The sequence below is a fragment of the Panthera tigris genome, chromosome A3 (assembly GCF_018350195.1).
Source record: "Panthera tigris isolate Pti1 chromosome A3, P.tigris_Pti1_mat1.1, whole genome shotgun sequence".
Taxonomy (NCBI): domain Eukaryota; kingdom Metazoa; phylum Chordata; class Mammalia; order Carnivora; family Felidae; genus Panthera; species Panthera tigris.
In genome coordinates, this window is record NC_056662.1 from 32,609,416 (window position 1) to 32,622,637 (window position 13,222).

The 13,222-nt window shown below is 37.6% G+C and overlaps 1 long non-coding RNA gene across 1 annotated transcript in view; it reads left to right on the top strand.

The window, feature by feature from the left end:
• Window positions 1-549: 549 nt before the first annotated feature.
• LOC122236989 overlaps window positions 550-13,222 on the top strand; it is a 110,670-nt gene continuing 97,997 nt past the window's right edge. The window contains exon 1 of the long non-coding RNA XR_006215180.1: window positions 550-828. This is a non-coding gene — a long non-coding RNA (uncharacterized LOC122236989). The remainder of the gene's footprint in view (window positions 829-13,222) is intronic.

Here is a 13,222-nt window from a genome sequence, read left to right on the forward strand (position 1 = left end):
TATTTAAATCTTGTGTAGCAGTCCTCCTCTGATAGTGTTCTGGTGGGTAAAGTAGGGTTGCCACCTCCTGCTGCCAGGTGCAGGTGGAAGTCCAGGTTCTCCACTCTGCCTCCATTGACACCCAGGGAGTAAGGGACTTCTTGATGGAATTTCAGGGTCTCCTTATGGCTTCCACTGACACTTACGAGTTGGAGTATTCTTGTTACACTGAACACTGGTGAAAATTTACTCTCCATTAGGCTTCTTTTGACATATTCCCAAGGAAGAGAGAATTGAGGCACCTTGTTACAGCCTGCCAAGGGTGCCTGTGTAGCTAGGTTCTCCATGTGGCTTTTGCTGTCAGAGGTAGGGGTTGGGCTGCAGTTCTTTTCTGTGTTGTTTGGCTGGAGTAGACTTTGTGTTATCTAAACGTTTTTGTATTTCTGGAGTAGACTTTGTATTATCTAAACGTTTTTGTATTTTCCTGGTTCTTTGGCCAGAGAGGGCAGGCTTTCCTTTGGGCTGCTTCTTCCTCCCCTTCCTTCCTCCCTCACTCCCTCTCTCTTTCTCTTCCTGCCTCTCTCTTTCTTTTTTCCTTTGTGTCTATGACCATAGGGTGCCAGTTCTCCAGTCTACTCTGGAATATATGAAGCAGAAAAAAGCCCCAGAGAACTCACTACCTATGTTCTTCTGGCCCAAGGTCCCTAGATGGACTGCCTTCCTCTAATTAACCTTTCAGATATGCTTGTGTTTGTTTTATATATAACATCCGGGGTTTTTAGTAGAACTTAGCAGGAGGAATAGGGAAAAGTATGTCTGCTCCATCATCTTGGAAACAAATACCAGCAGGTAAGTTTCATTCAATCTTTAAATGCCCTCACAAATTTGCAGATCAAAGGTGATAAATTATTTCAATTTTCTGAGGGAAAAATTGAGACACTTAGAGGTAATTTACCTGATCAAAGTTGCTTAGAAATGTGGCCTTGGCTTGAAGTAAAATCTTGGAATTTTAACAGTTATTATTTTGCTTTTCCTTTTTCTTTCTATGTTTGTTAGAAAGAAAAATCTGGGTGTAGGGGTGGTGAGAGTGGGGAAGGAAGGAATAGTTACTAAAGAGAAGACTAAAGGATACTTGCTTGTTCATAAGCAGCAACTGTTTAGAATTATAAAACTAGGACTTTTTAGGTGGATTTTAATTGACCTATGAAATGTTGTTAATTTCCACAAATTGACTCCATGATCTTCATAGTTACTCATTTATGTCTCATTTGTAAATGAATGGCTTCAATTATTTATACTGTGTCCTGAAACTCAAGTGGCAAGGTACATATTTAGTAATCACTGCCACCTCCTTAATTAAAAATTTGCATAGACATGGGGAGGATGGGGAAAATTTTCATCACTTTGCAGTGATGAAAGCATGTATAAAACTTGCATCTGAATACTTTTGGTCCTGTAAATTCTCTAGATTGCTTAGTATTTCAAAGAAGATTTTATTTTTGAATGCTATCTTAAAGCCCATTATTTAGAGTTCCTGAAAAGTTTCCAATGCTGCAAAGGCAACAATGAGCTCAGAGAATTAACTTCCCTAAGCAAATTTTCCTAATTCTAATATGTTTCCTAATAGATAGAGCATTCACAGCTTCCTCTTTTCCTATTTTAGTCTTGATCACTAACACCACTCTTCAGAATTCCTGAGTCTGAAATTAAGAAGGGATAGGAAATGGGGAAGACCTTTTAGAAACTAGTGAACTGACCTATCTGCTTGATCCTTTTGTGGCCATTTTAGTTCAGCCAATTCTTAGGAGTTCAGACCTGGCATATATTCTAGGAAGAGGGTGAGCAAAACTGTGTAAATTCTTGAGAAGAATGTGGGGCACAACAGAAGGCAGTTGGGAGGGTAGAATGAAGTAAGGGTATAGTCATTACTATGGAAAATTATCCTTGCTTCTGAGTCAAGAGTTATGACAGTTCTAGTTTTATGAAGGAATTTGGGGTTCCATTTAAACTACCTACTATTCAGGAATCTCCTGGAGTGCCTCTGTCTTCCATCCAGTCTCCCAGTCTTCCCATAGAGCTCGGTGGGAAAAATGTCTCTTTGAATGTAGCAACTTCTAGGTTTTTGTGGAAATTTTAGCTGTAGGGACTTTTTCCCCCCTAAGTTGTTTATAGTATGTTCCAGCCTCTCAGCTCTAGAACCACCTCCACTGAGGCTTTCAAATTTGTCTCAACTTTGGTTCAAGACGCTTTTTTGTTACTTTAATTGTCAGGAAAGGCAGTGAGCCTTGCTCCCTACACTTTCTTTGTTGGAGGGGATAGGCTGATTGCTGCTTGGAGAAGGGAAAAGTGGGTGATAAGATCTGTCTTCTGCTTTCTCTTTTCATTTTCCATGCTCTACTTCTCTCATGAAAAAAGACAGCCACACATAAACTACTTGGACATAGAGGAACCCATGAACTTGGCTGGAGGCAGGCTTAGAGTTTAGGGGCAGCTGAAAAATCTGTTACAAGTTTGCAGTCATTTCCATGAAACTAATTGTCACCTCCAGAAATCAGACCAGAAGGAATAAATATGTGTTTTTCCCTGGTAAGGGAAGGGGAATGAGGAAATGGGGATTGGGGATTAGCCCTTTCACAGGAAATGACTGGGCCCCTAAAGATCATCTGAGGTCTGCTACCCAGCAGAAAAATGAGATAGGTGGACCATGTAGAGTTTATGTTGGCCACTGGCATTGCCTGCTGTAAAGGTGGTTATTCTTTGTAATACCAGAAAAATTGCTTTGTTAGGGTATCAGAGGTCAAAAGTCTGTTTTGCTTTTTTTTTTTTTTTTTAATGTTTTACAGTCTTCCATTTGAAGTTTTTCTTCTCAAGATAATGGTTTCTCTTAAGACCTATCATTCTCGGTGAATGTGTAGAATTCCAGAAGAATCTGTGTCTTTGCTCCCTCTCTAGAACACAAAGCTAGTGCTACAAACAGTAAGAATGAATATTTTCTAATTAGAGAATATTATGTGAACAAAAGAGTATCTTATATCAACATTCATTTCTGTATCTCAGTTTAAATTTGGATACTTTGTGTCATTTAAAATTTTTTTTCACATGCCACTTATCCTTGTTCCATACCAGAAGCCATGCTAAGAAGTTTGCAAAGAATAATGCAGTTTACTTCTAAGCTCAAATATTTAGTGATCTTTGTATATAATACTTCTAATTGCAAAATTTTGTGCACCTGGAAAGGAGATCCGTGTTTCTAAATATTGATGTTTCAATAGGGTTATTGAGCTTATCTCTTACACATGTTCTCAAGGAAAGACAACTTCTGTAACTTTTCAGTTTCAAAGTACAAGTGTTCTATCATTTATTCATTTTTAGATTTCAGAATCTATTGAGTGTTTTATTTTTTATATATATTTGTACAAGTTTATTTTTGACAGAGAGGTAGAGAGAGGAGAGAGGAGAGAGAGAGAGAGATGAAAGAAAGAAAGAAAGAAAGAAAGAACAAGCAGGGGAGGGGCAGAGAGAGACAGAGACAGAGGATCTGAAGTGGGCTCTACACTGAGAGTGGAGAGTCCGATATGGGGCTTGAACTCAGTAATGGAGAGATCATGACCTGAACTGAAGTCAGAAGCTTAACCAACTGAGCCACCCAGGCGCCCCTATAATTTTTTTTAAAGTTTAATTATTTATTTTGTGTGTGTGAGAGAGGGTGTGCTTGCATGAGTGGGGAAGGGGCAGAGAGAGAGGGAGAGAGGGAATCCCAAGCAGTCTCCACACTGTCAGTGCAGAGCCCAACACAGGGCTCAGTCCCACAAACCACAAGACTATGACCTGAGCCAAAATCAAGAATTGGCCGCTTAACTGAATGAGCCACCCAGGTGCCCCTAATGAGTGTTTTAAATAATATTGAACGGCTCAGAAGTTGACAGTTGTGTCTGAAGAGGAGTAATGGATTACAAAGATCTGTTAACTGGCTATGCATCATTTTCCCAGTTTTTGGCAGATACTCTTCAAAATTTAACAGATATTTGTAGGATACATTTTGGGCACTGAGTAATATTGTAGGCCCTGTGAATTCAATGGTGGATGAAAGCTTACAGGCCCTTCCCTATCTAGTCCACATGCCCACTATTCCTTTGTACTCAAAGTGCAGACTACCAGTGTTACCTGGGATACTAGAAATGCAGAATCTTAGACTTCATTCAAAATTTCCTGAACCAGAATCTGCATTTTACCAAGATTCTCAGAGTTTTCATGTGGACATGAAATCCTGAGAAGTTTGCTAGTGGTCAATTGAAGAATTCAGGCTGTAGCCAACCATTGTGTGCCATTCCTTGGACCACAGGAATTGGCTCAGAAATGGGTATCTTTTCAAGGAGATGATGGTAAAGGAAGTTCTTTTTTCTGTAGAGAGAGCCAGAGGAAGGAATAGTCCCTTTCTCCCTCTGTCTACTATGCTGTTGAGGTAAAATTCCTGAAATTGCTTCAGCCTGTTGATGAATGTGAGGATGGGCAGAGGCAACAGTATCACAGGAACATGGAGCGGAACCCTGATTGAACCATATTTGATCCCCATCTTACCCTTGGGCCTTGTCAGTTATGGAAGCCAATATATCCTCTAACATCCTAACTGATTCACTCAAAGAGGCTATATTCTAGAGCCTTAGTGGAAAGGCCCATATGTCAGAAAACAACATATACCAGAATAGGTAAACTTGGTCAGCAGCATGTCAGTCCTTAGTGCTGCCTGCCAAGGGGGATAAATGAGACACAGTTTTGGGAAATCTCTGGGCTTGGGACCAATTTGGGAGGCAAGGTGGAGGAGTGAAACTACATGTTTTGCTGATAGAGGAGAGTGGTGAGTCATAGAGATACACAGATGCTTGGGGTTGTTGTGAAAGAGAAGGGAGAAGTCCTTGGATTCCTGAAATGGGATCTGTGAGGTGGCCTCAGGCACAATCAGTCTTCTCTGCTCATTTTGCCACCTTCAATTGCTCTCACCTTCTTTCTACTACCACCTAAGGCAAATCAGTGGCTTTCTCTACCTTCTGTTCAGTCCCCTCTCCCTTCTCACCTTTCCTACTTCCCCTCCCACCTCATCTAGTGGCACTTTTTCCAAATCCAATAGGGTTGTGAGGCTACAGTGAGTCCTTGATGTTTGTTTTTTAGGAGGGCTTCCTTAGCATGACTTATCCTAGCATAAGTCCAATAAAGGGGAGGGATATTGGGTTGTGGATTCCCACCTTCACTCAAACAAATACCTCCATTGTCAACCCAGAGGACATCCCCTGGGCATATGAAATAATTATAACTATGACAATTGATGGAGCATTTATATTCCAGGCTCTGTGTTATATATTTGAAATGCCATATCTGAACCACTGAGGAACAGAGGAATAAGGCATGAAACAAAGAAAACAAAAAAGCAAAGTGGCATGTAAATGAAACCATATCAATAACTACACTAAATGTGAATGAGTTAAAAATTCTAGTCAAAGGCAGAGATTGTCAGACGGGATAAAACTTTAAGCTCCAGCTGTATGCTATCTATAAGGCATTTTTTATCCAAATAGGTAAAAATCAAAAGCATGGCAGTGATACACCATGTAAATGATAACCTTATTATCAGAAAAAATAGAACTTAAGATCACATGTGTTACTAGAGACCAAGAGGGGCATTTTATAATGTAAAAGGGCCCATTATCAGGAAGATATAACACTTATCTAAGTGTAAACACTTAATAACAGATCCCCAAAATATGTAAAGCAAAAATAGAAAGAATTGGAAGAAAAAATGGCCAGTAACAATAGTTGGAAACTTCAATACCCTATGCTCAATAATTTGTAAAGTGGTATTGTATATGACAGGTAAATTTACAAACATGCAGAAGACTTAAATAACACTATCATCCCTGTGGGATACTTCACCCAGCAGTAGCACACATGGAACATTCTCCAGGGTAGACCATATGTTAGGCCATAAACAAGGCTCACTAAATTTAAAATGATTGAAATCATACAATTACATCCTCAGACCATAACACAATTAGAAATCAACAACAGAAACAAATTTAGGAAATTCCCTATTTGAAATTAACATATTTCAAATAATCCATGGGTCAAAAAGAAATCATATGGAAATCAAAGTATTTTAAACTGAATAAAAACCAAAGCATGGCAAATCAAGATTTGTGGGGTACTGCAAAAGCAGATTAAAGAGAAGCAGTTTAAAGAGATTTAAAGCTTTAAACACCTACCTTTGAAGTGAAGATAGAGCTCAAATCAATAAGCTAGCTTTTTGTCTTAAGAAATAGGAAGAGAAGAACAAATTAAATGCAAATCAAGCAAAATGATGAAAACAATAAAGATTGAAGTGGAAATCAATGAATGGAAAACAGAAAAGCAGTAGAGAGTATTAATGAAGACAAACATTGAAAAATCAACAAAATTGACAATCACTTAGCTAGTGTGACAAAAAAAAAAAGACACAATCAAAATCAGGAAGAGGGGAGTATTATTAGTGCTAACCCTGAGAATTTAAAGGGCTTATAAGGGAATATTATGAAGAATTTGATGTCAACAAATTGGCCAATTTAGGAAACCAAATGCAGCAGCATATATAAAGGATTATAATCCACTGGCAGCACAGAGCCTGAAGCCTGCTTCAGGTTCTGTGTCTGTCTCTCTCTGCCCCTCCCCTGCTCATGCTCTCTCTCTCTCAAAAATAAACACTAAAATAAATCTGTAAATATAAATTAAAAAACTTATAGAAGAAAACATAAGGGGAAATGTTCATGACCTTGGGCTAGGCAAATGATTCTTAGATATGAAACCAAAATTAAGATCCATAAAATAAAAATTTCATAAAGTGGACTTAATCTAAATTAAAAACTTTTGCATCTCAAAACAAAGATTTTTGCACCTCAAAAGACACCATTAATAAAATAAAGACAAGTCACAAACTGGATGAAAATATTTTTAAATCATATCTGATAAAGGATCTGTATTCATAACATATAAAGAGCTCTCACAGTTCAATGCAGTTGACCCTTGAATAACATGAGTTTGAACTGCACAAGTCCACTTATACATAGATTTTTTTACATTACTGCAAATATATTTCTCTTATGATTTTCATAATGTTTTGTTTTCTCTGGCTTTATCATAAGAATACTATTATAACATACAAAATATGTGTTAATTGGATGTTTATGTTATCAGTAAGGCTTATGGCCAACAGGAGGCTATTAGTAAAATTTTTAGGGAGGGGAATCGAAAGTTATATGTGGATTTTGACTTTGAAGGGGGTTGGTGCCTCTAACTCTTGTGGTGTTCAAGGGTCAACTGTACTGAGAGTAACAACCTAATTTAAAAAAAATGAACAAACTATTTGAATAGGTATTTTACCAAGAGGATATACAAATAGCTTCTAAGCATATGAAAAGAGGTTCAGCATCATTACTCCTTTAGGAAATTAAAATTAAAATCACAGTGAGATACCACTGGAAAGATTACCATAAAGAAAGCAGATTAAAGCAAATATTGGCAAGGATGTAGAAAAACTGGAACACTCATACATTGCTAACGAGAATGTAAACTGGTGCAGATACTTTGGAAATAATTTGACAGTTTCTTAAAAAGTTAAATATAAATTTGCCATGCAACCCAGTAATTCCACTCCTAAGAATCTACCCAAGAGAACTGAAAACATATGTTCTCCCAAAGACTTTTATTATGAATGTTTGTAGTGGCATTATGCATAATAGCCCCAAAGTGGAAACCCTCTGAGTGCCCATCAACTAATGAATGGATAAACAAAACGTGGTGTATTCATATGATGGAATACTATTCAGCAATAAAACAAACTACTGATACATTCTATAACATGGGTGGATTTTTAAAACATTATGCAAAATGAAAGAAGCCAGAGGCAATAAGCAATATATATTGTATGATTCTCAGTATATGAATCGTATATTTTATATGAAATGTTCAGTAAAGGGAAATCTATGGAGACAGAAAGCAGTTCAGAGGTTGTCTGCAGTAGAGACTGCAGATGGGCCTAAGGGATCTTTTGGGGTGATGGTAATGTTCTAACACTGGATTGTGGCAATGGTTGCACAACTCTATAAATTCACGGTAATTTGTTGAAATACTTAAAATGAAGAGTTTCTGGTATGTAAGTTATACTTCACTAAAACTGTTAGAAAATTAAAAAAAAAAACAAAACGCAAACCTCCCAAGTAAAGCCAACCAACAAACAAAACAAGCAAACCAAATACAAAAATACATATACAAAAAAACTAAAAAAACAAAACAAAAACAAAAACAAGTCAGCCTTGCCTTGAACTTCTTGGTTAATGTTGAAATAGTGTCCCAGAAACAAGGCTAATTTTTCAGAGTAAGGATTAATACAAGCACCCTGCCCTTTGAAAATGGTAGGTGCATCATGTAGTGTGCATTCCTAAAAAGCTGTAAGCTTTAGATACTTCTTTGTTTTATTTATTTGCTATCACCTTCCTTTCTCCGCCCCCCTCCCCACCTCGAAATCCCCAGTCAGAGCTCAGTCACTATTGACTGATGTCCCTGAAAGAGCTTGTTGTCTCCTCCCTGTCAGGGGAGAACTGCATGTAATCCTTTCTCAACCTAAATTCTTGTGGGAGGAGAGGGAGGGCACAGAGCTATGACCTGATCAGGACTGAGCTTCATGTATGGGCCAGCAAAGATGATTCTGATCTATAACTACAATTGTCACATGTCCTTACTCCAGAAGGGTTCTTAGAGGTCTCCTGGCTGAACTCACTTCTTCCCAGCTGGTGACCACCTGTTTTAGTGTCTCTAACACTTTGAATTCCAGATAGTAAAAATATGTGCTCTTATTTCTGTGGCTCAAGGTGAATTTTAAAGATTTAAAGTGTCCTGGGTTCTTTGGGAAGGATTTCTTCCTGTAAATATAAAGGATTCTTATCATTACCAAAACATTCTGAAAACAATAATGTTCCTGGCATTTGACCCAATTTCATATCTGTATACAAAATACTCGTGCATTGAAGCCTTGCTATCTTATGTTTTCAAGGTTCCAGAAAGCAAGAAAGTGGTAAATAAAGGGCATATTACAAATGGAATTTCTCTACAGTCTCACAGTTAGTCTTCTGAGAATATCATAAGCAAAAATGCTAAGTGAAAGAAGCCTATAAAATCTGCATTGTTCCCACTTTTCTGTTCCATGTTTCCTTAGAGTCCTCAGGCTTAGAGACCCCAGGGAACTGGCAGGTGCAGATTTCCATGGAAACCAGCCCTAAAAGAATGAAATCCAAAGAGAGAATTGTGTGAAGTGCCCTTGCTCCTGTGTAATTTCCTTGCCAACAGTTTTCGAGGTCAACCTAGCTTATTTCATGAAATTAGAGGCCCTGCTGTCAGGATTTCCCCAGCAAGGAGGGTTTGCTCAGTTCTGTTGGTTGGAAGTCCACAGATTAGGGTTAGTTCTCTGCTTCTAGAAGAACAGGCCTCATTACTTGGCCTGACTTTCAAATACCTTTTATTCTAGCCTCATTTTAGTTAAACAGAGCCATGCTTTTTTTTTTTTTTCTTCTTCACATTTAGGTTGCATTTATTTACTTTCTTCATTACAAAATAGGTGTATTTTTAAAGAACCAATGAGAAGAGGTTTTTATTATTACACATGTATGAATTTTATATATGTGTTCACATATATATGTATTTTATATATGTATTTTACATATATATATGTATAGTTATAGTTAAAATTTCTGACAGTATAAAAAGTCAAAAAGGAAAATACCTGTGAATCCTTCTTCCCAAAAGCAAAATGGGTGTAAGTTGTAGGAGTGAGTGTGATTCCTCCAACACTGGCCAGAGGAACACTCTTTACTAGTATCTGCCAGGGTGGAGAAATGGGCCTCAATTCTAGAACATCTCGGCTTGAAATCAGTTTGGGAAATGTCTTACACCTTGCTTTGTGATTTAATAAAAATATAGCTTAGAAGATTTTCTTCATCGACTTACAGATCCAGCTCATGTAGTAGATCAGTGGTTCTCAAACTTGAGAGCATATCAGAATCACCTGGAGGGCTTGGTACCCCACCCCAGATGACAAGGTGCTACCCTCAGAGTTCTTTATTTAATAGGTCTGGGCTGGGGGTCTGATATTTTGCTTTTCTAACCAGCTTTCAGGTGATGCTGTTGCTTCCACGTGTGTACCATTCTTTAGTGCTGTGATTGAGTGCTCTGAGCAAATGTAGAGATCCATCTTAGCAAAGCAGTACTGTATGAATTTATCATCCTATTTTTAACCAACTCTGTGTCATTAAACATTGTGAACTTCTTTTTGTTATCTCATTGTCATCCTCACAACGATCTTACAATAAGACGAATAGTCACCATTTTTAAGTATATACTATAGGCCAAACACTGTGAATTGTTTTATCCTCACAGCAACCCTGTCGTGAAGGTACTTCCATTATTCCCATTCTATAGATGAGAAGACTGAGTCTGAAAAATTACATAATGCGATTGAGTTCATACAGTTAATAACTTAAGATAGGTTTGCCTGATTCCAGAACCCATGTTCTTTTCAGAGTGTCTACAAGGAATTTACAGGCTAGTGGGAGAGTTAAGGATGAAACACAAAGGACTAAGAATAATAGAGAGTGATAAGTAACATAAGAAATACAGAGAAGTTGACTTAATCAAAGAAGGGATCAGGGTGTATAGTCTCTTGTGGTCCCAAGCTTAGAAGTGCTGGCTCTTGTTTCATGCTTTACTGTCACTATCTTGAAATTCAAATTTTTAAACAAAGTTAAAGCATATTTTCACTTTGCACTGGGTCATACAAATTATATAGCCACTCCTGGAATGGTTAGTCTTCAAAAGCTTTAACAGTACCTTTAATAACCACTAAACTGGGGCACCTAGGTGGCTCGGTCAGTTAAGCATCTGACTCTTGATTTTGGCTCAAGTCATGATACCATGGTTCATGAGTTCGAGCGCTACATGGAGCCCCATGTGGAGCCCTGCGTGGAGCCACTTGGGATTCTCTCTCTCTGTTTCTCTACCCCTCCGTCATGCACGAGTGTTCTCTCTCTCTCTCTCTCTCTCTCTCTCAATAATAAATAAATAAAAAAACTTAAATAAACACTAAAATGATATGCCCACAAAGTTCACTCTTCACTGTTCATTCGCTGTTTACTGTACCTTCATGGAGGGAGGGAGCATTTTCAAATGATTTGTGCAACTTTTTATTCTATACTTCTTTGTTTTTGATCTCCAAGTAGACACCCTCCTGAGATATATATATATATATATATATATATATATATATTTTTTTTTTTTTTTACCTGAATACATTCAGAGAGGCATTCATTTGCCAAACAAAAACATCACTAAGACAGTAAATCTGAAGGAAGATAATGCCAAACACAGCTTTCCAAAATCAGCCAGAAAGGATGTTTTGGGGGAGATGGAGGGGAAGGGAAGAATCATTTTTTATTTCCCATCTCCTGGTCCACATTTATTCATTAGAATATTGTTATCTTAACTATAGTTTACAGCCTCTGGAATTTATTATTCTTAATGTAAAGCAAAGTAGAGATTCTGAAATTTTTCTACATTAGCTAGTTTTCATATATTTTCCAGGGAGTAAAAATTATTTCCACTTCTGTACACTGGGAAAATTCCATTGTGAACACAGTGCACATCAGCTATGCCCCAGGGGAGTGCTGCCTTGTGTATTTCATATTTCACGCCATAACAATGTTATCCGATTTTATAATTAACATTAAATTTTTATAGGAAAAAGTACCTTGTTATACTAGTTGTTAACCTTTCGATGTATTTAAAGCTCATTTCATAAGGAGCCATATGCTTCTTCATCACCATCCTAAGTGGGCTCTGTTGCTAAGTGTTATGGGATCTGGTAATGAAAGATATATACACAATGTGTTTGCCCAATACCAGGGGCAGAATTAAGGGAGCAGTGGGAGCCTTAATTCTTGAATTTCCTGACTTCTGTGGGTTTCATTTGCAATTTCAGCATTCCAGTGATATTTCCTTTCTCACACCCATTCTTTTTTTAGTTTCTTCCTCAACATCCCTACCTCCTCTCCAACCCAGATAACAACTACTTAAACATTCATACTCACTTTCCTACCACATCTGAGTTATATGATTCATTATACCATAGATTAATGTATTAGTGCCATCTCTCATGGGGCTTAATTATTGCTTCAGTGTTCCCAAACTATGGCTCAGTGACACAAATCCATCTAGGACAAGACATGTAATAAGCAAGCAATGGTGAACCTAACAGATTTTTATATACTTTTCCAAAAATTTAAGTGGGTAACAGCTTACGTGAGAATAGGTTTTCAAGCTTGTATTTAAAGTAAAAATAGAGAATGGTAAAATTTGCCATTGAAAATCTTTTATGTCATTCCTTAAGAATATGGGAGCATGTGTGTTTAATGTAACAATAATTCTTACTAAAGCTAAAGTTAAACAACAACCAAGTCAGACCAAAAGAAGAAATTAAAGAAGAATCTTTATGCAGACAACTGGGTAGCCAAACCATTTGTGTTCTGACACCTACCTAGTGGAGGGAGAGGAATGGATGGAGAGGCTAATGTGGTCTTCTTGTTTGCTGGTTTATTTCTTTCTGTTTTAATATTAAGCATCTCCAAACTAGTTTATAGTAATTGATTGCTTGCTCATGAGGATTAAGAGAAATGGTAGAGTCTCATCTTACAGAGGATGAAGTTTTGAAGTCAGCAGCTGAATTAAATTTGCAGGTGGGGCAAACATACATTTCTAGCATTAATTTGAATTTTTGTAACATGCATACTCAGAAAGGTAAGTAAGACATTTGGGATTGCAGTATCATTGAACTTATAGAAAAAAGTGATGTTCCATTTAGGTGGTATGTGGCCTAAAATAGTGCTTCTCAAACCTCATTGAGCCTGTGAATCCCTTGAGGGATCACGTGGATTTAAAAGGTCTGAGGTGGGATCTGAAATTCTGAATTTACAAGTTCCTGAGTCACCCTGCTGCTCTTGGTCTGCAGACTATACATTGAGAAGTCAGAATGTAATGGATTAAGTATTGGGAACTGAAGAAAGAGTGGTCATGACATTTACCTTCACCTCTGCCTCTGTGTGCTAATTACTGAAAATGCCTTAATTCTAGTTTCTTCACCTGAAAACAGTGTCAGGAGAACTTTATGTTAGTAAGT